The sequence below is a fragment of the Moschus berezovskii genome, chromosome 2 (genome assembly GCF_049115385.1).
Source record: "Moschus berezovskii isolate FMDL1 chromosome 2, NW_MosBer_1.0, whole genome shotgun sequence".
Lineage (NCBI taxonomy): Eukaryota > Metazoa > Chordata > Mammalia > Artiodactyla > Moschidae > Moschus > Moschus berezovskii.
Genome location: NC_142461.1, coordinates 116,545,176 through 116,572,601, shown reverse-complemented (window position 1 = coordinate 116,572,601; position 27,426 = coordinate 116,545,176). Strand labels below are relative to the sequence as shown.

Genomic DNA, 27,426 nt, shown 5'->3' with positions numbered 1-27,426 from the left:
ATCCATTCTACTGTATATACATATATGTATATTTTGAGAATAGCTCTTTGATTGTCAAATAATATTTATTAAAGTCTGTCCTTTGCTAACTTGAGATGCCACCTCTGTCATATGCTGCTGCTGCTAAGTTGCTTCAGTCGTGTCTGACTCCGTGCGACCCCATAGACGGCAGCCCACCAGGCTCCCCCATCCCTGGGATTCTCCAGGCAAGAATACTGGAGTGGGTTGCTATTTTCCTTCTCCAATGCATGAAAGTGAAAAGTGAAAGAGAAGTCGCTCAGTTGTGTCCGACTCTTAGCGACCCCATGGACTGCAGCCCACCAGGCTCCTCCGTCCATGGGATTTTCTAGGCAAGAGTACTGGAGTGGGGTGCCATTGCCTTCTCCGTCTGTCATATGCTAGATCCCTAGAAATCCTTTTTATTTATTTATTTGGCTGTGCTGGGTCTTAGTTGTGGCATGTGGAATCTTCAATTGCAGCATATGGGATCTAGTTCCCTGACCAGGGATGGAACCCAGGCTCCCTTGCATTGGGAGCAGGAGTCTGAGCCTCTGGGCCACCAGGTAAGTCCCTCCTATACATTCTTGGGTCTGTTTCAAATCTTACTGTGTTTCACCAGCATGTTAGTTCATTCATTTGCTAATGTGACACTTTTAAAATCATTAAAAGTATTTTAATGACATTAAAGTAGTTATATGAAAAGACAGTATATATTGTAGTATCTGGTAGGGCTGTTCCCCTCATTTCCATACTGTCCCGGCTAGTCTCGCTCTTTATTTTTCCTGTATAAACTTAATGATCAACTTTCTTTATCACAGAATAAGAAACCTTAATGGCATTATTTTTTTTTTCCCAATTTTATTTATTTATTTTTTTCAAGTTGAACAAACTAAATTTCTTTAAACAAACTTACTTATACTCCAGAGTCCTTTAAAAACTTAATAGCATTTATACATTGAAGGTATTTGATTTTCTTGTAACTAGCACTTCAAATGCAACAAGCATTTGAAGCAACAAGCATTTGACCTAACAAGTAAAACTTTCTACAGTTCATAACTTTTATAAATAAAATAAATTAAATGTACAGTGAATAAGTTCTCTGAAATATTTCAATATTTCTGCAGGTTTAGTAACATCGTAAAATACATTTCAACTAAAATTCACAAATCTAAAAACCTGTTAGGCATTTTTAGGCGTTTTAAGATGGAAATGAAGACCAATGTTACATCGTAATATGCCAATTACAAATAGTACTTCAAATAGCAAATACTACAGTTTGTCCCAAACTTTAAAAACTATTCATGAACTCAACACTGAACTATTGATGGCTATGAGAATTGTTTCCTAGCCTTTTTGAAAATTTCAACCCATTTACGTTTAAGGTAATTATTGCTAAGTACGATCCTGTAGCCATTTTCTTTATTGCTTTGGGTTCAAGTTTATACACTCTTTCTGTATCCTGTCTATAGAAGATCCTTTAGCATTTGTTGGAGAGCTGGTTTGGTGATGCTGAATTCCCTCAGCTTTTGCTTGTCTGTAAAGCTTTTGATTTCTCCTTCATATTTGAATGAGATCCTTGCTGGGTATAGTAATCTGGGCTGTAGGGTATTTTCTTTCATCACTTTAAGTATGTCTTGCCACTCCCTTCTGGCCTGAAGAGTTTCTGTTGAAAGATCAGCTGTTATCCTTATGGGAATCCCCTTATGTGTTATTTGCTGCTTTTCCCTTGCTGCTTTTAATATTTGTTCTTTGTGTTTGATCTTTGTTAATTTGATTAATATGTGTCTTGGAGTATTTCGCCTTGGGTTTATCCTGTTGGGGACTCTCTGGGTTTCTTGGACTTGGGTGATTATTTCTTTCCCCATTTTAGGGAAGTTTTCAACTATTATCTCCTCAAGTATTCTCTCATGGTCTTTCTTTTTGTCTTCTTCTTCTGGGACTCCTATGAGTCGAATGTTGGAGCGTTTAACATTGTCCCAGAGGTCTCTAATATTGTCCTCATTTCTTTTAATTCGTTTTTCTTTTTTCCTCTCTGTTTCATTTATTTCTACAATTCTATCTTCTAGCTCGCTTATCCTGTCTTCTGCCTCTGTTATTCTACTGTTTGTTCCCTCCAGAGTGTTTCTGATCTCATCTATTGCATTATTCATTGTACATTGACTCTTTTTTATTTCTTCTAAGTCCTTATTAAATCTTTCTTCCATCTTCTCAATCCTTTTCTCCAGGTTATTTATCTGTAACTCCATTTTGCTTTCAAGATTTTGAATCATTTTCACTATTAAAATTTGAAATTCTTTATCAGGTAAATTCCCTATATCTTCTTCTTTTGTTTGTGTTGGTGGGCAATTATCTTGTTCCTTTACTTGCTGGGTATTTCTCTGCCTCTTCATCTTGCTTTGCTTGGGGTGGCCTTTCCCTCTTCTTGCAGTTTGTGGAATTCTCTTTATTACGTAGTTTCTTCGCTGTGTGTGGGGTTGGACGGGTGACTTGTCCAGGTTCCCTGGTTAGGGAAGCATGTATCGGTGTTCTGGTGGGTGGAGCTGGATTTCTTCTCTCTCCTTTAGAAGACAATGGGCTGCTTTTCTGGGAGCCTGATGTCCTCTGCCAGTATTCAGAAGTTGTTTTGTGGACTTTACTCCGCGTTCAAATGTTCTTTTGATGAATTTGTGGGGGAGAAAGTGGTCTTGCCATCTTATCCCTCCGCCATCTTGTTCCTTCCTCCCAGAACACTGGATTCTTATATTCCACTTGGTCGTGGAGTATCTCTTCCCAGCTGCTCCAGCAAGGCGCAGCCGCTGTACCTTACCTTGGACGAGGGTTATCCCCTCAAGGCTGCGCCTCCTGCTTTGAATGTAGATCAGCTCCTCTCGGCCCTCCGGTGCCCAAGCAGCCACCGCCTCCTGAACGTGGTACAGCTCCTCTCGGCCACCGCCCTAACCCTGGGCGCAGGGTAGCTCATCTCAGCCACGATTCTGCACGTGGTCGGTTGCGCCGGAGCCGGGCGTCTCCCGCGTCTGCGCCTGCGCCGCCGGAGCCGGGCGTCTCCCGCGTCTGCGCCTGCGCCGCCGGAGCCGGGCGTCTCCCGCATCTGCGCCTGCGCCGCCGGAGCTAATGGCATTATTATTATAACAAATTTATAAGTCAGTTTAAAAAGAATGTTTAATCTTGTCATTCAGCAGCATGGTGTGTTCTTTACTTGTTCAGGTCTACTTTTGAAGTGTTTGAAGTTCCTCCTTGTGTTGGTTTTGTACACTTCTTGTAAAATTAATTTCTGGGTTTTTTATCTTTTTTTGTTGCGTTTGGTATTGTAAATGTGGTCTTCTTTTTCATTATGTTTTCTGTTGTTGTCTGTATGTTAAGAATATTTTTAAAAAATCAGCCTGTTCATCTGATTCTTTGTTAGGTACTGTAGGAAAGTCATAAAAATGGATAAAATATAGATTAAGTGAAATTAAATATAGTACATTAATTCAGTGGAATACTATGTAGTTTATATTAAAATGGACAGGTCCCTGTGACACATGAAGTAAAAAAGTAGGTTTTGGTTTTGTTTAAGCCCTAGAGAAAAAAGTCTAATATTCAAAGGTTAACAATAGTTATTTGGAGATTGTGAGATAATTTTTACTTTTTGTCTACCTTTTCTGGCAATTACTAGCTGTCCACAGAAGTGGACATGTTTTCCTTCCTTGCACATGTCCATTCATCTTTACTAGATTTCCAAACCTACAGTGAGAATGGACATGTATCTACATTTTCATCATTGGATTGTGGAAAGAAGTGATGCTTGTCCCAGATTTTCAGGCATTGCCCATGTCTCCCCTAGCAGTTGCTTTTCTCCTTTTGTGTGCTTGCTAAGTCGCTTCAGTCATATCCGAGTCTTTGCAACCTGATGGACTGTAGCTTGCCAGGCTCCTCTGTCCATGGGATTCTCCAGGCAAAAATACTGAAGTGGGATGCCATGTCCTCCTCCAGGGGATCTTCCCCACCCAGGGATCGAACCCCAGGCTTCTGCATTGCAGACAGATTCTTTACTGTTTGAGCCACCTGGGAAGCCCTTTCTCCTTTTATGCCGATTTAACTGGAAGTGCTTAGATCATGCAGATGGTGGCGGTGCCTTAGAGGATAGTTGACTGCAAGGATCAGAGCTGCCTCACTAAGTTGGATCATGTTTCAAGGTTGAAATTGAAGTGAAATAAACTTTTTGCTTGTTAATTCACCTGAATTTTGGTTCTCTTTTGTGCTCTAGTTTTATTTTGGCTAATATACCTGAGTATTCTAAATATGTGAACACATTACTTTTATAATAAAAAAATCCATTTTCAAAGAATGTAAGATCATATTATGCTTATTTTACTGAAACTTAATTTTCTCATTTAAAATATCCTGAATATCTTTCCATGCCATCAGTGCCCACTTTTGTTTAAGTAAACTTTTTATTTGGAATAATTATAAATTCACAGGAAAGTTTCAGAGACGGCCCTGGGAGTTCTCATATATATACCAAGTTTCAGTTTCCTCTTATGTTATCTTTGTTTCAATATTCCCTTATTTTACAGTGGTACATCTGTCAAAACTAAGTACGTAAAACATGGTACCTTTATTAAACCCACATTGGTACATTCCTATTCATTAAACTCTGGATTTTATTTGGATTGCACTGTTTTATTTACTGATGCTGTTTTTCTGTTCTAGAATCCAATTCAGGAGACCACATTTTATTTGTGTAATGTTTCCTCAGTCTTCTCTGGCCTCCTCTGATAGTTTGTTAGTCTTTCCTTCTTTTCCTTGACAGTTTTTGCTGTTGAAGTGTTTTGTAGTACCCTCAAATTGTGTTTATCGTGATGTTTTTCTCACGATTAGACTAGGGTTATGGGTTTTTGGAAAGAATACCACAGAGGTGAAGTGCCGTTCACATTATATCCAGGTATCTACATGACATCAGGGATATGTAAACCATTATCACTTGATGAAGGTGATGTTTGCTATGCTTTTTTAACTGTAAAGTTCTATTTTTTCCTTTTCACATTTTCCCTTTTCTTTGGAAGCAAACCAAATTTAGCCCCCAAAGAACGGGAAAGGGGAAAATACCCATTTTTGAAGGCTAAACTTAATCTGCTAGATATCAAACTTGATGTCCACCAGACTAACTTTAGATACTTGAAAATTTTCTGCTTTGATTCTGTGGGCAGCTGACTAGTCATCATGGAACCAGGCTGGGGTTTCCTTCTTTTTTTTTTTTTTCATTTTTGTTTTATTTATTTTTTAATTTATTTTATTGGAGGCAAATTACCTTACATTAATATATTGGTTGGTTTTGCCATACGTTGACATGAATCCACCCCGGGTGTACATGTGTTCCCTTTCTTGAACCCCCCTCCCACCTCCCTCTTCCCCATATCCTCCCTCCAGGTCATCCCCGTGCACCAGCCCCAAGCATCCTATATCATGCGTCGAACCTGGACTGGTCACTTATGATAATATACATGCTACAATGCCGTTCTCCCCAATCATCCCACCTTCACCCTCTCCCACAGAGTCCCAAAGACTGTTCTATATGCCTATGTCTCTTTTGCAGTCTCATATACAGGGTTCAGGTTACCATCTTTCTAAATTCCATATATATGCGTTAGTATACTGTACTGATGTTTTTCTTTCTGGCTTACTTCACTCTGTATAATTGGCTCCAATTTCATCCACCTCTGATAAAGGGTTTCCTTCTTTAATTGCACAGAATTTAGCCTACTAATTGGGAACAAGAGAGGAGTAAGTGGGATCAGAGAATATACTTGTATCCCTCCCCAGATGCCTCATTTTTTTCTGTTTGTCGTCTTAATCTGGAAATCAGAGTTAAAATCCCTGTCTCTGCAGATTTGAACATTTCTGGTACTTTATGGGAAGAAGATTTAACTGAGTATACCATTTATTGAGTTACATTTGGGGCCAGTACTGTTCCGGGGATTTTTATATGAATCGTATTTAATCTTTAGAACAATCTTGAGAGGAAAGTTCATCTTATCACAAAGAAACTGAGAGATTTTGACTTCCCTAACATCATTCAGTTTATAAGTGGTAATACCCAGATCAAAACTATTTCTTCCCTTCCCTTCTCCCCCCTTTTTTTTCCTCTTATATATCACATGGCCACCAGTTCTCTTGTCTCTCCATCAGTGAGAAAAACCTAGCTATCATTAGATAGAGGGTTATGATAGCTATTTGGTATAGTTAACAGGTAGTATGAAAAGATAAGCATTATTAATGCTATGTGATGTAATCAGATTTTCAAGTTAAGATTCTCTTTTACCCAACACAGATTGCTTGCTGCCCTGTTTTCTCTGCCCTAGTGTGTACCTGAATACCTGAGGAAACTCAGACAGGAACTCTCCTGGTCTCAGTTCCAGCTTGTTGCTGCACAGCTGATGGTTGGATTAGCAGTAGTCTGACTTTGCCACTGGCGAGTTCGTTCTGATGCCAGTGGCTTACTTAACTGATTTCTCCCTGCAGAACTGATGATGATGACGAAGAAGTAAATGTATAGTTTTTTATGAGAGTATGTTATATGCACATATAGTAGTCAAACTAGCAAAGATTGACCTTTTTTTGTTGAAGTAGTGTCCCATTTTATTAGAGAGGTCAGAGTTTTCTTTAATGGTATCTTCAGAGATTTGTTATAGATCATAAACAGTGTTTAAAAAGTGAAGTTATATTGTATATTTGAGGGTAATAAATGCTAAGGGAAATAAAGTATGGAAGGAAGTTAGGAAATGTTTAGGTGGGGGGCGGGGGGTTGCAGTTTTAAACACCACAGAGGAAGGCATCACTGAGAAGCTGGCGTTTGAGTAAAGAGCTGAAGGAGGTAAGGGATGAACTTATGTAAATATTCAGGGCACTGTAGAAAATGAAAGGACCTGGAGGCAGAGTCGGGCCTGGTGCCTTTGAGTTTTGTTATTCTACATCCACCTTGTACTCTGCTTTTCAAACATTCAGTATATAACAGGGAAGTTGTCCCTGCCAAGGGCAAATTGTCCCTGAAATCTGCTTGCCTGTCTCTCACGTGTGATTGGGATTCTGCTGCCTGTGCCCTCTCTTTCCTGTATCATGTTTCCTCTCTACTGATTTGTTCCCATGACCATGCAAACCTGGTGGAATGACCCCCTCCAGCTACTACTCTCTGTTCTCTTTCACAATGAAACTGAAAAGAGGTTGTTTTTACTGTTCTTCGCATTCCATTCAGTTTTTTTAAAAAATCTACTCCCCAAAAGAGCATTTAGAGAGCTCTTGTCTAGGTCACCAGTGACCTCCATGTTGCCAAATGCTCCCTTCTCATCATTCTCTCTGATTAAATTCTAGCCAGTTATCCATTTACTTGTTCATTATGGTTCTCCTTACTAGTATGTAAGTTCCATGATAGCATGCACATGGATGCATGTGATATTTTTGGCTCATGGGTAAGTGAGACTACACATGTCCTTGTACATACCTTACAAGCACCACTGTCCACTTGCCTGAGTTTTTTTCCTTGGGGTAAATTGCTAGAAGTAGAAATTACTGAGCCAAAGAGTATACACATTGTAAAGGCTTTGTTACTGGTTCGTAAGCTGCCTCCTTAACCAGAATGTACTGTTAGTATTTGTTTATTTTTAAGGCTTTAGCATTTATTATGAACACCTCTAAATGCTTTTACTTTTTTAGATATCTTTTCCCAGATTGCCAAAATCCCAGTGTAACTTACAGTTTCATATTTTAATGTTCTGTCAGAGCTAGATAGTCTAATAGAAAAAAGTGCTCCTGAAGTTTTGTGTTCACAGAGTATTGGAGACTTAGAATATCATTGGAGCAGTATGACTGTCTTTAGGAAAGAAGTTTTGGCCATTATACTGCGTCCTGCTGTCTTATCTGAGGAGTAACACGTTTGGTAGAGGTATTTTCCTTTAGATTGCTGCCCTAGTCAGAGGTCAAGTACTGTGGTAACTACACTTTTGCTACATTGATTATAGCAGGAATGCTAAAGAAATACAGCATGAAAGAATACACACACACACACACACACCAAATTTGTACTCTGATTATATGAGTAGATTTCTGATTATGGACTGAAAGTCGAATGGTTTGATTTTGCCTATGTGTTCTTAGTATTTTGTTGTTAAAATGGAGGTGTTTGATAAGAATATTGATAGTGTTATTGATGTATTATATGAGTAGTTTACAATTTATCATGTTATTGTCATACTGTAGCTATTAAATTGCACTTTGAGGATTTGGGGTGTTAGAATTTTACTAGTAACTTTTTAATGAGCCTCTTGGTTGTATTTTACCCTCCACCCCTGATATGAGTAAAATAAACTGCTGCTGCTGCTAAGTCACTTCAGTCGTGTCCGACTCTGTGTGACCCCATAGACGGAAGCCCACCAGGCTCCCCTGTCCCTGGGATTCTCCAGGCAAGAACACCGGAGTGGGTTGCCATTTCCTTCTCCAATGTGTGAAAGTGAAAAGAGAAAGTGAAGTCGCTCAGTCATGTCTGACTCGTAGCGACCCCATGGACTGCAGCCTACCAGACTCCTCCGTCCATGGGATTTTCCAGGCAGGAGTACTGGAGTGGCTTGCCATTGCCTTCTCCTGTAAAATAAACTACTGACAGTTAAAAATAGAAAATGCATGAACGTATACATAGAATCTTTTGCTCCTTATAATTTAAGCATTATCCTTGGTCTAAATTTGTCATATCCCTCAGATCCTAAACTAAACCAAACCAAAATAAAGCACCAAGTAGGGACTTCCTTGGTGGTCCAGTCGTTAGGACTCACCTTCCATTGCAGGGGGTGTAGATTTGACCTTTGGTTGGGAAACTAAGATCTCACATGTCTCACAGCAAAAAAACCAGAACATAAACAACAGAAACAGTATTGTAACACAGTCAATAAAGAATTTAAAAATGGTCCACGTCAAGAAAAAAAATATTAAAAAACAAAAACATAAGGCAAGTAAGGCATAATATTCTAACATCTTCCTTACACTTCTGCATCTTCTGGTAGAAGTGAAAATTTTTACAATAAGAAGGTATATTCCTTAGAAGGAGAGTTTAATATTGCTATTATTTAAAGTAATTGTTAAGTTGCTTGCTTTTCCTTGAAAAATTTATGCTTGTTTTCAGAAGTCAGAAGTTTAGCTTGTACAGGTTTTGGGAAGCTAACTGGCACAATTTATGTAGAAAGTAATAAAAGTTTGATCATATGAAGTATGTGTATGCCTGTGTTTGTTTGTCTTAAGAAAGTAAAGTCTATAAAATTTTTTCTTGCTTCCTAAATTTAAATAATTAAATTTAGACCTTTTTCCAAAGCACTGAGGCTTTGGAACTGGTGTTTGTTTGTAGTTTTCATTTGTGGAGGTGAATTCCTAAATTGAAATTGGCTTATTAGTTCTATAGTGGTCATCTGGAAAAACATGTACATTTCCATATTCTGTTTTACATTTTAGGTTATACAGAAGTAGTTAAAATTTATGGTCCGATATTTTTTTAAAAAATCTGCTTTGAATTGATTTAGTGATTTGTAGATTAGAGTTTTTTGTTTTTTTTTTAACACCAGAGTTTAGTTTATCCTTAAAGTTAGTTTAGTTCTTCATAGGGAACTGTGTTTTGATTTGATCACTAACTAGAAAATAGGCATTTAAAACTTTTTTCATAGACTTCTGAAATGCCACTAAATATCTCTAAGAATACTGAAAAATATCAATATTAGATTTACATGTATAATAAAATTTGAAAATTATTTAATGAAATGATTGCCTATAGTTGATATTTCAAGTATAAAGAGGCTTGGATAAAAACTTAACTGAATTTATTGCAATTTGAAATGTAAAACTTTTTACTTGTAAAGAAGGAGGGTTAGTATATTTTGAACCTTTTGAGAGTTGGTTGAATTGGGATAAGTGAACAACTTTTTATAAATCAAGATATTTTTTAAGATCTGTCTTTTTCTCTTAGTTGGTATTAATTTCCTGAGGAATTGATATTTTCTGATTAAGCATGTCAGGGTTTGACTGAAAAAATTTTAAATTATCCAAACGTATTTGATTTTATTAAACTGGATGACTTTATCAAAAGTCCATTGCCATTTGCTTATGGTTTCTGGCTTTTTCAAGTGGAGAATAATAGTGCTCTTAAATTGGATTTATGCTGACTTTTAAGAAACATGTTTGTTCCAAGCAGTCTAAGAAGCACAGAGATCCATGTCAATATTCAGAATTCATATTTTCCTTGAACAGAAGGTTGTGATAAAATGGTACATGGTATGTTTTCATTGCCTGTTGAAAGACTTTCATGCAGTTAAAATAAGCATTTTGATGGTGGTTGAATTAAGAGTTTTTGTCAGTCTCTTCTCATCATGGATGATTAGACTAAAACGTCTGCTTGTCTTGACTTGAGATCACCACAGCTTCAGATAACATGCTTTGTGATTGAAGGTCGAAATATTTTGAATTCTAATAGGCTGCCAGATGAATTGCTTGAAATAGACTGTAAAATTTCAAGGCTTCCTTTTCCATCTGCTGTGAAAAGAACCATTGGGAATGGTTGAGCTTGATGATCATAGAATTACTGGATGGTGATTCTAAAACCCTCAAAGGGAAGTTGCTATGGAGATCTAGTTCCAAACTGAAATGATTCACCTTTGAAAGGCTGCAGGGTCTGAGAAGCTGCACACATCATTGTTCAGGTGGTCATTGGTTAGGAAATTGCTGGTGCCTGTGTAATCAGCGCTCCTGTGGTAGTTAACGACCTAAAAAGGTTTGTTCTGAACGATGTGGGACAACAGCAATGTGCATAAGATGGCTTCTCTCAGTCACAGTTTGCTCAGCCTGGAGCTTGTAAAAATACAGTGAACTAAACAGCACAGAAAGGAACTGCTTCATTGAGGAAATTTTTTGAAACAAAATTTTTCCTTGAAGAGTTTGATATCTAAAAGAAAATAGTTCGTTTTTAAAATAAAGTTTTTGCATAAACATACTTTGTTCTGTTTTAATCCACCTTTCATGACAAAGTGCTCTTTATTTCTCTGGGTCCAGGGCCGTGGTGAAATGTTCGGTTTTTAATATCCTAAGTGCTATGTTAAGAGCCTCTTCGCATAGCCATATGGTCACAGGAGAAGGACTTTAAAAAAGCCCCCAAATCATACAAAATGAGTCTAGGAGAGCCCCTAAATTATTAGGAGTAGAATGCACTTAATCCCTCCATAGCAAATTGTTCCCCTCAATTCTTTTATTATTCATTATTTGTGAAGTGTATTTTAAATTGATATTGTTTACAATTTTTTCTTCTGTTCTTACTAAAATTTTTTTTATCACCTTACACTTTTAAAAGAACTGTTTATTTATTTATTGGGCTATCTGGAGTCTTAGTTGCAGCATCGGCTCTTAGTTGAAGTGTACAGGTTCCAGAGTGTGGGAGCTCAGTGGTTGTGGTGTTCAGTCTTAGTTGCCAGATGGCATGTGCGATCTTAGCTCCTGGACCAGGAATCGAACTCGCATCCCCTGCATTGGAAGGTGGATTTCTAACGACTGGAATGCCAGGGAAGTCCCTCTCACCTTTCACTTTTTTTTCTATATACCTGAGACCAGAATACTTTTTGAAATTTGTTTGACAGCAAGTCATTGTAATTTGCTTTTCTTGTATATTGATTTCAAAATAGATGAAATTCAGTCTTAGTTTCCTAAGTGCTTATAATGTTGAGCTTCTATAATCAAGTATGAAATCTTATCAAAAATAATTTAATGTCTCATTTCTCTAGATAAGTTCCCAAAACATTACTGAGGTATATTTTACATATAATAAAATCACCCATTCTTACTGTACAGTTTGATGAATTTTGTTTACTGTATGCAGTTATGTTTCCACCATCACAATTGGAAAATATGTTTCATCCTAAAATGTTTCCTCACACTTTTTTGCAGTGCCTCCAACTCTTTTGCTCTAGCAATTACTAATCTGCTATCATTCTGTAGAATTTCACGTAGTATCATCTGGTAAGTTTGTGTTACTTTTTTAAACAAGGATTATGTTTTTGAGATTTATCCACATTGTATGTATTAATATTTTGTTCTTTCTTGTTTGGAGAAGGAAATGGCCACCCACTCCAGTATTCTTGCCTGGAGAATTCCATGGACAGAGGAGCCTGGTGGGCTACAGTCCATGGGGTCACAAAGAGCTGGACACGACTGAGCGACTAAAACTCTTGCCATAGTTATAATAGTATGGATATATCACACTTTGCTTATCCATTCATTAGTTGATGGCTATTTGAATTTCAAATTTCTAGTTTTACTGTTATGAATATATTCAAGTCTTTGTGTGAACATGTGTTTGTTTCTTTTGGATAAATACCTGGAAGTGGGATTGCTGAAGCATATGGGAAGTATATATTTAGCTTAGTAAAAGACTGCCATATACTGTTTTCCAAAGTGGCTGTTGGGAGTTCCCTGGCAGACCAGTGGTGAGAACTGTGTGCTTTCACTGCTGAGGGCATGGTTTCAGTCTCTGGTCTGGGATCTGACATCCTGAAAGCTGCAAGGTATAGCCAAACAAACAAGAAAACCAAGCGGCTATAATTTTGATTTCTCACCAGCAATATGTGAGTTCCAGATACTACTGATTCTCTTTAAACTTCATATTGTCAGTCATTTAAGCTTAGTCATTCTAAAGGGTTTCTCATTGTGTCTTTAAATTCTGTTTTCCAGATGGTTACTGATAAGCATCTTTTCATGTTTATCTGTATCTCTTGGATGAAGTATCTGTTCAGACCTTTTGCCTACATTAAACTTGAAGTGTTTGTATTATTTTCAGCTGGAAGAGTTCTTTATATATTCTGGCTATAAGTTCTTTTTCATCTATATGTTGTATGAAATTTTCTCTCAGACTGTGGCTTGCTTTTTTGTTTTCTTGATTTTGTCTTTCAAAGAGCAAAAGTTTGGGACTTCCCTGGTAGTCCAGTGGCTAAGACTCTGGGCTTCCAGTACAGAGGGCCAGGGTTCAATCCCTGGTCTGGGAACTAGACCTCATATGCTGCAGCTAAGAGCCAGCGCATTCAAAGGAATATTTGTTTTTAAAAAAAGCCCCAAAGAGCAAAACTTTTTATTATGATGTTCATTTTATGATTTTTTCCCTCCAGTGTTTCAATGCTTTCTGTGCCCTGTTTAAGAAATCCTTACCCAACTCAGTGTCACAGAGGTTTTCGTTTAATTGAAGTTTTGCAGTGTTAGTACTTACATTTAGGTTTATTAGTTTTAATTTTGCATAGGTTAAAGGATTAAAGTAATTTTTTTTCCATACAGATAGCTAGTCGTTCCAGAATCATCTAATATTTTCTCTCAGTGAATTAATTTGACACCTTATTAGAAATCAGTTGACCCTACATTTTTGGGTCAAATAAATGTAGGGTCTGTTTCTGCACTCTATTCTGTTCCATTGGTCTGTTTTTTATTCTTCTGCCAGTACCACACTGTCTTGATTACTGTAGCATTAGTAAGTTTTAAAATTAGATAGTATAGATCTTCCAACTTTGTTCTTTTTCAAGATTGCTTTAGTTTTTTTAGGTTCTCTGTATAAATTTTAGAATCAGCATTAATTTCTGCAAATTAAAAAAAAAGGCTGCTGGGTTTTTATTGATTTTTGATTTTGTATTGAAACTGTGAATGAAGACTGCCAATCTGTGAACATGGTTAACCTCTTAATTTATGTAAGTCTTCCGTCAAAGTATTTTGTAGTTTATAGTGTATACTTTGTACCTATTTTGTTAAATTTATCCCGAAGTATTTAATTTTTTTTGCTATTGTAAATTATATTATAGATTATTTGTATATGCCCTTAATAAGTTTGAGGAAGTTCTCTTCTATTCCTAGTTGACTGAGGACTTTTATCCTAAATGAGTATTGGATTTTATCAACTGTATTTCTTTTAGCTAGTAAAATGATCATAGAGTTTCTTTTTTATTGTATTAATATGATGACTTACATGAGACTGATTTTTGGATAATAAGCTGCTCATATTCCCATGATAATCTAACTTTTTCATGATGAATAATCCTTTTTACCTGATGTTTGATTTGATTTGCTAAGATATTTTTAAAAAGGATTTTTGCATTGTGCTAATGAAGGATGATCTGTTCTGTGTGTTTTTTTTTTCTTCAGATCTTTGTCTGATTTGGATATGAGGCCTTATAAATTGAGTTGGGAAGTGTTTCCTCCTTGATTTTCTGAAAGAGTTTGTGGATAATTAGTGTTATTTCTACCCTCAATGTTTGATAGAATTTAATAATAATTTGATAGCTTTAATAATAAAGCTGTTTGGGGCTGGAGTTTTCTTTGTGGGAAGAATTTTATTTGCAAATTTAGTTTCTTTAATTGATATAGGGCTATTTATATTTTATTTTTTCCCTTTGTTTCGTTTTGGTAATTTGTGTGTTTTTAGCATCTTGATACTAGACGGTCATATTATCTAGACTGCTCTTGACTGTCAGATTTGCTTCTTTCTACCTATTTGGTTTAAATTTGCTTTTCCCCTGTAATTGCTTAAAGTGAGAACTTAGATCATTGAGTTTAGAACTTCTTTCCTAATATAATCATTTAAAGTTGCAAACTTTCTTCTAAGTACTGCTTTTACTGCATTCCACATATTTTGATATGTTGTATATTTCTTATCATTTTAAAATATTTTCTTAAATCTCATAATTCTTCACTCTTAAGAATTATGTATATTTATGAATTTATAGGGTTTACCTGTTCCTATTATTGATGTCTAATTTGTTTGTGGTCAAGGATCATATTCTGTGTAATTTTTAGTCTTTCTTAAGTTTATTGAGACTGAGTGTGTAGCGTGGACCAAAAGAACTATGTGCTCTTGAATGTATACTTTGTTTTTATTAGGTGTAATGTTCAATAAATATCGCTTACGTGAAGTTGATCAGCATTTTCCATATTTTATATGTATCATTTTTTGGGGTCTGATTCTATCACTTAAGAGAGGGGTGTAAAAAATCTCCAATTCTTGATTGTGGAATCGTCTATTTTATCTTTAATTTTGACTTCCTATATTTTGAAGTTTTGTTATAAAGCATATACATATATATGTATGCCTTCCTGATTAATTTATTTTTCTCTTTATAACATATCTAGTTAGAGCCAGTATAACTAACTATATTATGCTTATTGTTTTCTATTCATTTACTTTCCGTCTATCAATGTCTTTATATTTTAAAGTGCATCTCTTGTACAGAGCATATAGTTGTGTCCTGTTTTATTAACTTTGATAATCAGGAACTTAAAATATATTGTTTGATGTACTTACTGATAAGTTTAGATTTGTGTGTATTTCTTTGTGTTCTGTTTGTTGCTTATGTTTTTTTCCTCTATTTCTCTATGTATTATTTTATTATTTGAAGATTTCTTAGGGGTTCACTTTAATATTCATCTTGGTTTTTAACTAGACTTCTTTACCTTTTTCTCTAGTGGTTGCTTTGGCGATTATAATACACATTTTTAACTTTTCACAGATAGTGTAAAGGTGTCTTTCTTACAGTTTACATAGTTTATATTGAATCATTTCATGTAAAATATAAAAACCTTGCAAGTATGTAAGCCCATATCCCTTTCCAGTCCTTTGTGCCATAGTTATTGTTTGTAATATTATGCATATATAAATGCAGCAATTAAAAAAAATGAGATAAAGTTCACATAACATAAAATTAGGCATTAAAAAATGTACATTTTAGTGGCCTTTAGTATTAATACATCCCCCAAATAACTTTTGCTTTAAACATGTTTTTTATTATAAATTAAAAATATATATATACAAATAGGGCTTCCCTGGTGCCTCAGACTGTAAAGAATCTGACTGCAATGCAGGAGACCCAGGTTCAGTCCCTGGGTCAGGAAGATCCTGTGGAGAAGGGAATTGCAACCCTCTCCAGTATACCTGCCTCGGAAATCCCAAAGACAGAAAAGCCTGGCGGGCTACAGTCCATGGGGTCACGTAGAGTCGGACACAACTATCACTTTAATATAAATAGATGAAGGGGGAAACTGCAACAGCAAAATTTAGTCTTTTGCATTTACTCAAATATTTGCCATTTCAATGCTCTTTATTTTATTTTTGAGAACCTGAGGTTCTATCTATTATCATTTCCCTTTAGCTTGAAGACATTTTTCAAATGTTTAAGTGTAGGGCCATTGACAATGTATTCTCTTATCTTTCTTTCATCTGAAAATGTCTATTTGGGCTTCATTCTTTACAAATATTATTGCTGGGTATAAAATTCGTAGTTGATAGGTATTTTGGGTTTTTTGTTTTTTTTTTAAGAAAAAATTCTATGTTCCTTTTTAAAAATTTTTGATTATTTATTTGTTTGTGCCAGGTCTACGTTGCAGCACTCAGATCTTCAATTTTCATTGCAGTATGCAGCATCCTAGTTGCAGCATGTGGTATTTAGTTCTCTGGCTATGGATTGAACCTGCTGCTGTTGCTGCTGCTGCTAAATCTCTCTAGTCGTGTCCGACTCTGTGCGACCCTATAGACGGCAGCCCACCAGGCTCCCCCATCCCTGGGATTCTCCAGGCAAGAACACTGGAGTGGGTTGCCATTTCCTTCTCCAAAGCATGAAAGTGAAAAGTGAAAGTGAAGTCGCTCAGTCGTGGCCGACTCTTCGCGACCCCATGGACTGCAGCCCACCAGGCTCCTCCATCCATAGGATTTTCCAGGCAAGAGTACTGGAGTGGCTTGCCATTGCCTTCTCCCATGGATTGAACCTAGGCCCCCTGTATTGGGAACATGGAGTCTTAGCCACTGGACTACCAGGGAAATCCCTTGGTATTGAAACATTTTCTTTTTCTACTTTCAAGATTTGCCCTTTACTTTTGATATTTGTATCATACCCCTGCTATTGTGTCTGCCATTGAGTGTGTCTGTTCATGGACTTCTTTGAGTTTATTCTTACTGTTAGTCATTGAGCTTCAATCTGTAAATTTCTGTCTTTCACCAAATTTAGATACATTTTTACTTATTAATTCTTCAAATATCTTTTCTGTCCCATTTTTCCCTCTCCTCCTAGGACTCTAATTACATATATGCTGGACCATTTTTAAATAATACGTCCCTGAAGCTCTGTTCATTTTTGCTTAATCTTTTTTTTCTATGTTATCAGACCAGATGATTTGTATTGATTGCTTCTTTGGTAGCTCGGCTGGTCAAGAATCCACCTACAGTGCAGGAGACCTTGGTTCTATTTCTGGGTCTGGAAGATCTGCTGGAGAAGGGATAGGCTACCATCTCCAGTATTCTTGGGCTTCCCTGGTGACTCAGATGGTAAAGAATCCACCTGCAATTCAGGAAACCTCGGTTTGATCCCTGGATTGGGAAGATCTCCTGGAGAAGGGAACAGCTACCCACTCCAGTATTCTGACCTGAAGAATCCCATGGACAGAGGAGCCTGGCAGGTTACAGTCTGTGGGGTCGCAAAGAGTTGGACATGACTGAGCAACTTTCACTTCATTTCACAATCTAAAAGTTAACTTACTCTTTCCTCAGTCATCTCAGTTTGGTTGTTATGTCCATGCAGGGTTTTTTTTTAAGTATTATGTTTATCAGTTCTGCTTTTTTTTTTAAAAAAATTTATTTCTGGCTGTACTGGATCTTCATTGCTTTACATGGGTTTTCTCTAGTCGTGGTGAATGAGGGTTAGTCTTTGTTGCAGTGTACGTGCTTCTCATCGCCGTGGTTTCTCTTGTTGCAGAGCACAGGCTCTAGATGTATGGGCTTATTCGTTGCGGCGTGCAAGCTCTAGGGCATACCAAGTTCAGTAGTTATGGCACACAAGCTCAGTAGTTGTGACTTGTGGACCCTGGAGTGCTCAGGCTTCGGTAGTTGCACCATGCAGGCTTGGTGGTTGCTGCTCATGGGCTCTAGAGTGCAGGCTCAGGAGTTGTGGTGCATGCCCTTAGATTCTGCAGATGTGGAATCTTCCTGGACTAGGGGTCAAACCCATTTCCCCTTGCACTGGCAGGCCAATTCTTTCCCACTCTGCTGTCAGGGAAGTCTGGTTCTGATTTTTTAAAAGAGCATTTTTATTTCTCTGCCGGGAATGCCTGATCTTTTGTTCATCGTTTGCATATTTGTTTTTGTTTATTGAAGATAATTTTAACAGGAACTTAAATTTTTCTCAGCAACTTCCAATATCTGGATCATCTCAAGTTCAGCTTTTTACTTGTTTTCTTTTCTTTTAACAATGTGTTTGATTTTCCTTAGGTAATTTTAGATTACATCTTGGACATTGTGAATTTTATGTTGTGATTGTGAATTCCATTGTTTTTCTCTGCTTTGTGTTAGTAGGCAATTGAACTTGAACTGCAAACTCCATTTCTTAGTCGGTAGCTTCCCTGTCACTTCAGATATTTTGGCTTTAAGTAATCTGCTTCAAGTGTGCCTTGCCAATGTAGTTCTGGTGTCAGTCAAAAAGATGTGTGTACAGAATTTGGGGATTCCTTCTAGTTTCCCTTGCTCTCTCCTGTCCCAGTGTATTCTTCCATTGCCATAGTTTCCCTGGCTTTATCTTTCTGTTTGCCCAGACCAGACAGTTTATCTGCTTCTGTGCTGTGCTGCTTATGCTTGGCCCCAGACTGAATGTCTTGAAAACGGGAACTCACATCATACAGCTCCCCTCCTTTATGCATGTATTCTTAACCAGTCTGTCTTTGTTCTTTAGTGCCTTTAGGTTGCTGCTTTTTTTTTTTTTCCTGTATCTTGTTCTTATGGCATAGTGCTTCTTCTCTTGAGTGGGAATGGTAGTTTTCCAGGGGGATTTTAGTATGCCGTTGTTGAAAATGGAAACCCTTTGGATGGAATTTTCGGCTACTTAATAACTCAGTGGCATGACAAAAGTGAAATACATTTCTTTTCAGATTTGTACACCAGCACTTCTTAAAGTGATAGCCTGCGTATTAAGACAGTGAATTTTGAACCTTAAGAAGAATGTATTTGAGATTTATAGTTAAATTCAACTTCTTGCCAAAATACTTTTCTGAATGTATCATTGTTCTGTATTTATCCTTAGTAATAATATATTATTGATATGCTTTGATTGTTATATAATAACATTCATTTGAGTGAAGAATTGATCATGATACGTGTTATATTTCTGAGGATTCTGAATATACTTGTGGTGCTGCAGTATTATCTCTCATATATCTTTTTGGGATTAATTGAAGATAGAAAGGATTCAGTTCAGTGTTTTAGTGACTAACTTGTAACTGGTTTATATTTACTGTGGGAATATTTTTGTTGGGGATAGGCTAAACATTGTATTGACTTCTGGGTTCTTTCCCTTTTTTAAAAAAAATTTACTCAAGATTCTTTCAGTTCAGTTCAGTTCAGTTGCTCAGTCGTGTCCGACTCTCCGTGACCCCATGAATCACAGCACGCCAGGCATCCCTGTCCATCACCAACTCCCGGAGTTCACTCAGACTCAAGTCCACAGAGTCGGTGATGCCATCCAGCCATCTCATCCTCGATCGTCCCCTTCTCCTCCCGCCCCCAACCCTTCCCAGCATCAGAGTCTTTTCCAGTGAGTCAACTCGTTGCATGAGGTGGCCAAAGTATTGCAGTCTCAGCTTTAGCATCAGTCCTTCCAATGAACACCCAGGATCGATATCCCTTAGAATGGACTGGTTGGATCTCCTTGTAGTCCAAGGGACTCTCAAGAGTCTTCTCCAGCACCACAGTTCAAAAGCATCAATTCTTCGGCGATCAGCTTTCTTCACAGTCCAACTCTCACATCCATACATGACCACGGGAAAAACCAGAGCCTTGACTAGACGGCCCTTTGTTGGCAAAGTAATGTCTCTGCTTTTTAATATACTATCTAGGTTGATCATAACTTTCCTTCCAAGGAGTAAGCGTCTTTTAATTTCATGGCTGCAGTCAGCATTCACAGTGATTTTGGAGCCCAAAAAAATAAAGTCTGACACTGTTTCCACTGTTTCCCCATCTATTTCCCATGAAGTGATGGGACCAGATGCCATGATCTTTGTTTTCTGAATGTTGAGCTTCAAGCCAACCTTTTCACTCTCCTCTTTCACTTTCATCAAGAGATTTTTTAGTTCCTCTTCACTTTCTGTCATAAGGGTGGTGTCATCTGCATATCTGAGGTTATTGATATTTCTCCTGGCAATCTTGATTCCAGCTTGTGCTTCTTCCAGCCCAGCATTCCTCATGATGTACTCTGCATATAAGTTAAATAAGCTTAGGCAAGTTAATGGCAGAACTCATAATTTCTGAAGCCAGAACTGTTGGCCTGATGACATTTTATACCAAGTGAATGCATCCATTTTTAAATATGGGGTGAGGACTGTGAAGAAGGCTGATCGCCGAAGAATTGATGCTTTTGAACTGTGGTGCTGGAGAAGACTCTTGAGAGTCCCTTGAACTGCAAGGAGATCCAACCAGTCCATTCTAGAGGAGATCAATCCTGGGTGTTCATTGGAGGGACTGATGCTAAAGCTGAAACTCCAATACTTTGGCCACCTCATGCGGCGAGTTGATTCACTGGAAAAGACTCTGATGCTGGGAAAGGTTGGGGGCGGGAGGAGAAGGGGACGACAGAGAATGAGATGGCTGGATGGCATCACCGACTCTATGGACGTGAGTTTGGGTGAACTCCGGGAGTTGGTGATGGACAGGGAGGCCTGGTGTGCTGTGATTCATGGGGTTGAGGAGAGTCAGACACGACTGAGCATTGTTTTACATATGAGTGGAAACATAATATCTGAGTTTCAGTATTCAAATTGCAATAGAATTCCATTTCAAAATGGCTTAAAAATTAGGGTTATCTGTCAGCTTTTGCTATTAAGCAGGTGAGATGGTTTCAGGCAGTGTTTGATCCATTGATTCAAAACTGACCCCAAAGGCTTACTCTCTTTCTGTCTTTGCTCTCTGAATTGAACAACTTTATTCTAAGGCTGATTATTCTTGTGATCTGAAGATGGGTTCCAGCATCTCACTGGCCACTTGGTTTCTAGTTCACATCTGTCAGGGAAAAAGAGTGACACTGGCCCACCCTTCCAATAAAAAGCTTTGAGCTTTACTCCACTTGGACCTGCTTTGGACAGGCCCAATCTTTGACCATTCATTGTGGGTAGATAGAATCATCTAAACTCCAAAGCAGTAATGGGAGGTGGTTAGAAGAGAGGGGACATAGATAGATTTTGGGGAGTTGACAATAAATCTATATGTTCCAGTGTCAAACTTGAACATTATTATTTGCAGTGTTGTTAATTGGAGAGGAGAGAAAATGCCTATTAAATTTTAAGTTAAAAATTTTTTAGAAACTAATTCACTTCCATACTTTGATTCTTGACTGGCACATATCATCTTTCTTTTCAGGGAAATACCTCATAATGCTGGTTTAAAACATCCCATTATTATGAGTTAAAGCAGTATAATTCTGATGAAATTTCGTTACTATAGTTGTAATAAAATGTTTCCTCTTCATTAAATATGTGGTGAAGTTTATTATTCATGAAAATGAAACTGACAAGTTACCTTGTAAGGTCACCAAACATAAAACAGAAATGGTATTTGAGCCTCCTCATAGTGCTCCATATTGGTTAGTGCAAATTTTATTTAATGGCATGTTTTTAAAACTTGTTTTTGTTAATTTTCAAACAGTCTTTGGTTAAATAAGGGGTTCTGTTCTCCAAATGTAAAAATCTTTTTTTCACGTTTTTAGGTTAAATTTTTTCTTTTGATTTAAATTTTTGATCAGTATTCCAAGTAGTCACCCATACTTTTGTTTAGAGGTAATATTTTATTTTATATAATCAGTATCATTTCTGTTGGTTTTTTCTGGATGTTCTTCTTTATTTACTTATTCTGTTTCCACTTCTTAGTTCAGGCTCTTATGCATTATAACTGACCTTTGTAATAATTTCTTACTGAGCCTCTCTCTTTCTGATCAGTGTGACCTTGCAACCGAACATTTGTGTCAGACACATTTTGTTTAAAATGCAGAATCCTAGGTGAGACTGGTGATCCAGAATCAGATCCAGGGAGAAGGCTGGGCATCAGCTGCATCCTAGGAGATTTAAAAAAATCACTGTTCTAGTCCTTCCCTCCTCCGGTTTCTTCCTTCAAGAACAGTGGTTCTCAACTATCGTTCCCATGGTGACGGTGTCCAAGAATTTGGTCCTATATCATGAAGGGAAAAAAAAAAAATGCCAATTTTTTTTTACAAAGCAGAAGATAATTGTACATTTTGTTTAATGCTAAACTTGAGTTATATTAACTTTGCAGTATTTATTTAGCAGTATATATTGCTGTGGGGGCTTCCCTGGTGGCTCATATAGTAAGGAATCTGCCTGTAATGCAGGATATAGCGTTCAATCCCTGGATCGTGAAGATCCTCTGGAGAAGGGAATGACTAACCACTCCAGTATTCTTGCCTGGAGAATTCCATGGACAGAGGAGTCTTCTAGGCTACAATCCTTGGAGTCATAGCCTTGTCGTGGCAAAGGGGCTTGCATAACTCAATGAAGCTATGAGCCATGCCATGCAGGGCCGCCCAAGACATACAGGTCATAGTGGAGAGTTCTGACAAAACGTGGTCTACTGGAGGAGGGAATGGCAAACTATTCCAGTATTCTTGCTGCGAGAACCCCATGAACAGTATGATAAGGCAAAAAGATGACATTGGAAGATGAGCACCCCATGTCGAAAAGTGTCCAGTATCCTACTGGGGGAGAGCAGAGGACAATTACTAACAGCTCCAGAAAGAATTAAGCAACTGGGCCAAAGCAGAAATGACATTCAGTTGTGGATATGTCTGGTGCTGAAAGTCAAGTCCAATGCTGTAAAGAATAGTATTGCATAGGAACCTAGAATGTTAGGTCCATGAATCAAGGTAGATTGGACATGATCAAGCAGGAGATGGCAAGAGGTGAACATCAACATCTTAGGAATCAGTGAACTAAAATGGATGGGAATGGGCAAATTTAATTCAGATGAACATTGTATCCACTACTGGGACCAGGAATCCCTGAGAAAAATGGAGTAACCCTCATAGTCAACAAAAAAGTCTGAGATGAAGTATTTGGGTGCAGTTTGAAAAACAGCAGAATGATCTTGGTTCATTTCCAAGGTAAATCATTCAACATCACAGTAATCTAAGTCTATGCTCAACCCCTAAAGTTGAAGAAGCTGAAGTTGAGCAGTTTTATGAAGATCTAAAAGACCTTCTAGAACTAACACCAAAAAAAAGGATGTCCTTTTCATCATAGGGGATTGGAATGCAATAATAGGAAGTCAGGAGATATCTGGAGTAACAGGCAAGTTTGACCTTGGAATATAAAATGAAGCAGAGCAAAGGCTAACAGAGTTTTGCCAAGAAAACATACTGTTTGTAGCAAATACCCTCTTCCAACAACGCAAGAGAAGACTCTACACATGGACATCACCACATGGTCAATACCAAAATCAGATTGATTATATTATTTGCAGTTGAATATGGAGAAGCTCAATAAAAACAAGACTGGGAGCTGATTGTGGCTTAGATTATGAACTCCTTGTTGAAAAATTCAGGCTTAAATTGAAGAAAGTAGGAAAAGCCACTTGGCCATTCAGGTATGACCTAAATCAAATCCGTTATGATTATATAGTGGAGGTGACGAATAGATTCAAAGGATTAGATCTGGTAGACAGAGTGCCTGAAGAATGATGGACAGAGGTGTGTAACATTGTACTGGAGGCAGTGACTAAAGCCATCCCAAAGAAAAAGAAATGCAAGGAGGCAAAGTGTTTGTCTGAGGAGACTTTACAAATAGCTGAGGAAAAATGAAACAAAGAGCAAGGGAGAAAAGTTCATTTCAGTCGCTCAGTCGTGTCTGATTCTTTGCGACCCCATGAACCGCAGCACGCCAGGCCTCCCTGTCCATCACCAACTGCCGGAGTTCACTCAAACTCATGTCCATCGAGTCGGTGATGCCATCCAACCATCTCATTCTCCGTCATCCCCTTCTCCTCCTGCCCTCAATCTTTCCCAGCATCAGGGTCTTTTCAAATGAGTCAGCTCTTCGTATCAGGTGGCCAAAGTATTGGAGTTTCAGCTTCAAAATCAGTTCTACCAATGAACACCCAGGACTGATAAGGAAGGATACAAAATTTAATGTAGAATACCAGAAAATAGCAAGGAGAGATATGAAGGCCTTATTAAATGAACAGTGCAAAGAAGTAGAGGAAACAATACAATGGGAAAGACTCAAGATCTCATCAAGAAAATTAGAGATATCAAGGGGACATTTCATGTAAGGATGGGCACAATAAAGGTCAGGAAAGATAAGGACCTAAAAGATTCAGAAGAAATTAAGAGGTGGCAAGAATACACAGAACTGTACAAAATAGGTCTTAATGACCTGGATAACCAAGATGATGTGATCACTCATCTAAAGCCAGATATCCTGGAGTCTGAAGTCAAGTGGGCCTTAGGAAGCATTACTACGAACAAAACTAGTGAGGTGAAGGAATTCCAGCTGAGCTATTTCAAATCCTAAAAGATGATGCTGTGAAAGTGCTGCACTCAATATGCCAGCAAATTTGGAAAACTCAGTGGTGGCCGCAGGACTGAAAAAGGTCAGTTTTCATTCTAGTCTCAAGGGCAATGCCAAAGAATGTTTAAACTACCATACAATTGCCATTATTTCACATGCTAGCAAGGTAATGCTCAAAATCCTTCTGAGCTAGGCTTCAGCAGTACATGAACCAAGTTTTCCAGATGTACAAACTGGATTTAGAAAGGGCAGAGGAACCAGAGATCAAGTTGCCAACATCCACTGGATTGTAGAAAAAGCAAGGGAATCCCAGAGAAATGTCTACTTCTGCTTCATTGACTACTTTAAAGCCTTTGACTGTGTGGATCACAAGTCAAAGAAAATTGTGCGAAACAAAGAAAATTTGTGCAGAAAATTCTTCAAGAGATGGGAATACCAGACCACCTTAATTGTCTCCTTAGAAACCTGTATGGAGGTCAAGAAGCAACAGTTGGAACCTTATATGGAACAACAGACTGGATCAAAATTGGGAGAGGAGTACAACAAGGCTGTATATTGTCACCCCGGTTTATTTAACTTATAAGCAGAGTAGATCATGCGAAATGCTGAGCTGGATGGCTCACAGGCTGAAACCATGATTGCCGGAAGAAATGTCAACAACCTCCAATATGCAGATGATACCATTCTATTGGCAGAAAGCGAAGCGGAACTAAAGAGCTTCATGGTGAGAGTGAAAAAGCTGGCTTACAACTCAACATTCAAAAAACTAAGATCATGGCATCCGGTCCCATCACTTCAGGGCAAATAGAAGAGTAAAAAGCGGAAGCAGTGACAGATATTATTTTCTTGGGCTCCAAAATCATTGCAGATGGTGACTGCAAGTCATGAAATTAAAACTTGCTCCTTGGAAGAAAAGCTATGACAAACCTAGACAGTGTATTAAAAAGCAGAGACGTCACTTTGCCAAGAAAGGTCCATGCATTCCAGCTATGGTTTTTCCAGTAGTCATGTACAGATGTGAGAGTTGGACCATAAAGAAGACTGAGTGCTGAAGAATTGATGCCTTTGAACTGTGGTGTTGGAGAAGCCTCTTGAGAGTCCCTTGAATTGCAGGGAGATCAAACCTAAAGGAAATCAACCCTGAATATTCATTGGAAGAGCTGATGCTGATGCTGAAGCTCCAATACTTTGGCCACCTGGTGCGAACAGCCAGCTCTTGGAAAAGACCCTGATGCTGGAAAAGATTGAGGGCAAAAGAAGGGGTGGCAGAGGATGAGATGGTTGGATGGCATCACTGACTCAATGGACATGAGTTTGAGCAAACTCCAGGATATAGTGAAAGACAGGGAAGCTTGGCATGCTGTGGTCCATGGGATTGCAGAGAATCAGACACAAGTTAGCAACTGAACAACAACAATTGCTATTGTTTTAAAATACACACAAATAAATCTAGTAGTACCTGAAATTACAGTGAACGTTAAATTTTGTACTTTGCTAGTGAGAATGAGATGGCTGGATGGCATCACTGTCTCTGTGGACATGAGTTTGAGTGACCTCCGGGAGTTGGTGATGGACAGGGAGGCCTGGCGTGCTGTGATTCATGGGGTCGCGGAGAGTTGGACACGACTGAGCGACTGAACTGAACTGAATTCTGAAAGACAAAGATAATGAGTATAGGGATATAGTTATTAAGTAAGGCAGTACTTCATAGTCTAGTATGAGGCAAGGAATGGGGAACACCAAGGGGCTAGGGATGTTGTTAATACTCCAGAGGACCACATCTCTGGCATACCACTTTTTTACTTGTGATATAGCCATTGAAAAATTAGATGTACTGCTGATTGTGAATCACTGTGTTTGATTATGTCACTGTCTCTTGCAAGACATTCGTGCCTTGCTGGAAATTCCATTTTCTGTCTAGTACTCAAGACTCTTCTTTGTCAAGCATTAGTATTTTTTCAGTGCTCTTCTTTCTGTTCCAAATTGTCTTCAGACAGATTTGCTATTTGTGCTCTGAATATTTCTTCTGCATTTCACCCTTGTCTATGCTATTCCCCTAGCTAAGTTTATTCTGTTAAGATCATATCCTCAATGATCTACCTTTCCGAACCCCCTTTTGCTCTTTCTTTCTTATCTTTGAGGTCAGCAGCTCACTTAATGTGATAGGAACCACTTCATGCAGCCATGATTTAGTTTCACGTGCTTATCTTATTTCTTCAACTAGACTGTAAGCACCTTGAAGTTGTGAGCCATACCATGTAATTTCACTTCTCCTCAGTTATTTAAATGTACTTGGTGGCTCAGATGGTAAAGAATTCGCCTGCAATGTGGGAGACCTGGGTTTGATTCCTGGTTTGGGAAGATCCCCTGGAGAAGGGAATGACTACCCACTCAAGTATTCTGACCTGGAGAATTCCAAGGACAGAGGAGCCTGGGAGGCTACAGTCCATGGGGTCAGAAAGAGTCGGACATGACTGAGTGACTTTCACTTCCCTTCTATGTAGCAGTCAATAAAATAGAAGATGGATATCATTTTTGTTGTTGTTTAGTCACTAAGCTGTGTCTGACTTTGCAACCCCATGGACTGTAGCCCTTCAGGCTCCTTTGTCCATGGAGTTTCCTAGGCAAAAATACTGGAGTGGGTTGTAATTTCCTTCTCTAGTACATTTTCCCAACACAAGGATCAAACTCGCATCTGCTGCATTGTCAGATGGATTCTTTACCACTGAGCTACCAGGGAAGCTCCTGGGTGTCATTTTTGTTACTAGAATTCTTTTCTAGCTATAGAGTAAGCTGGACTAAGTTGTGATCTAGTAAATTTTTTTTATACTACTCTGCTTGCTTGCCTAAGAG

General features: G+C 38.1%; 1 protein-coding gene and 1 pseudogene across 4 annotated transcripts in view; both read left to right on the top strand.

Annotated features, from left to right (window-relative positions):
* Positions 1-27,426, top strand: part of OLA1 (Obg like ATPase 1) — a 174,081-nt gene that overhangs the window by 45,147 nt on the left and 101,508 nt on the right. The window lies entirely within an intron of this gene.
* LOC148778594 (ATP synthase F(0) complex subunit f, mitochondrial pseudogene) overlaps positions 1-27,426 on the top strand; it is a 63,765-nt pseudogene that overhangs the window by 18,199 nt on the left and 18,140 nt on the right. The window lies entirely within an intron of this gene.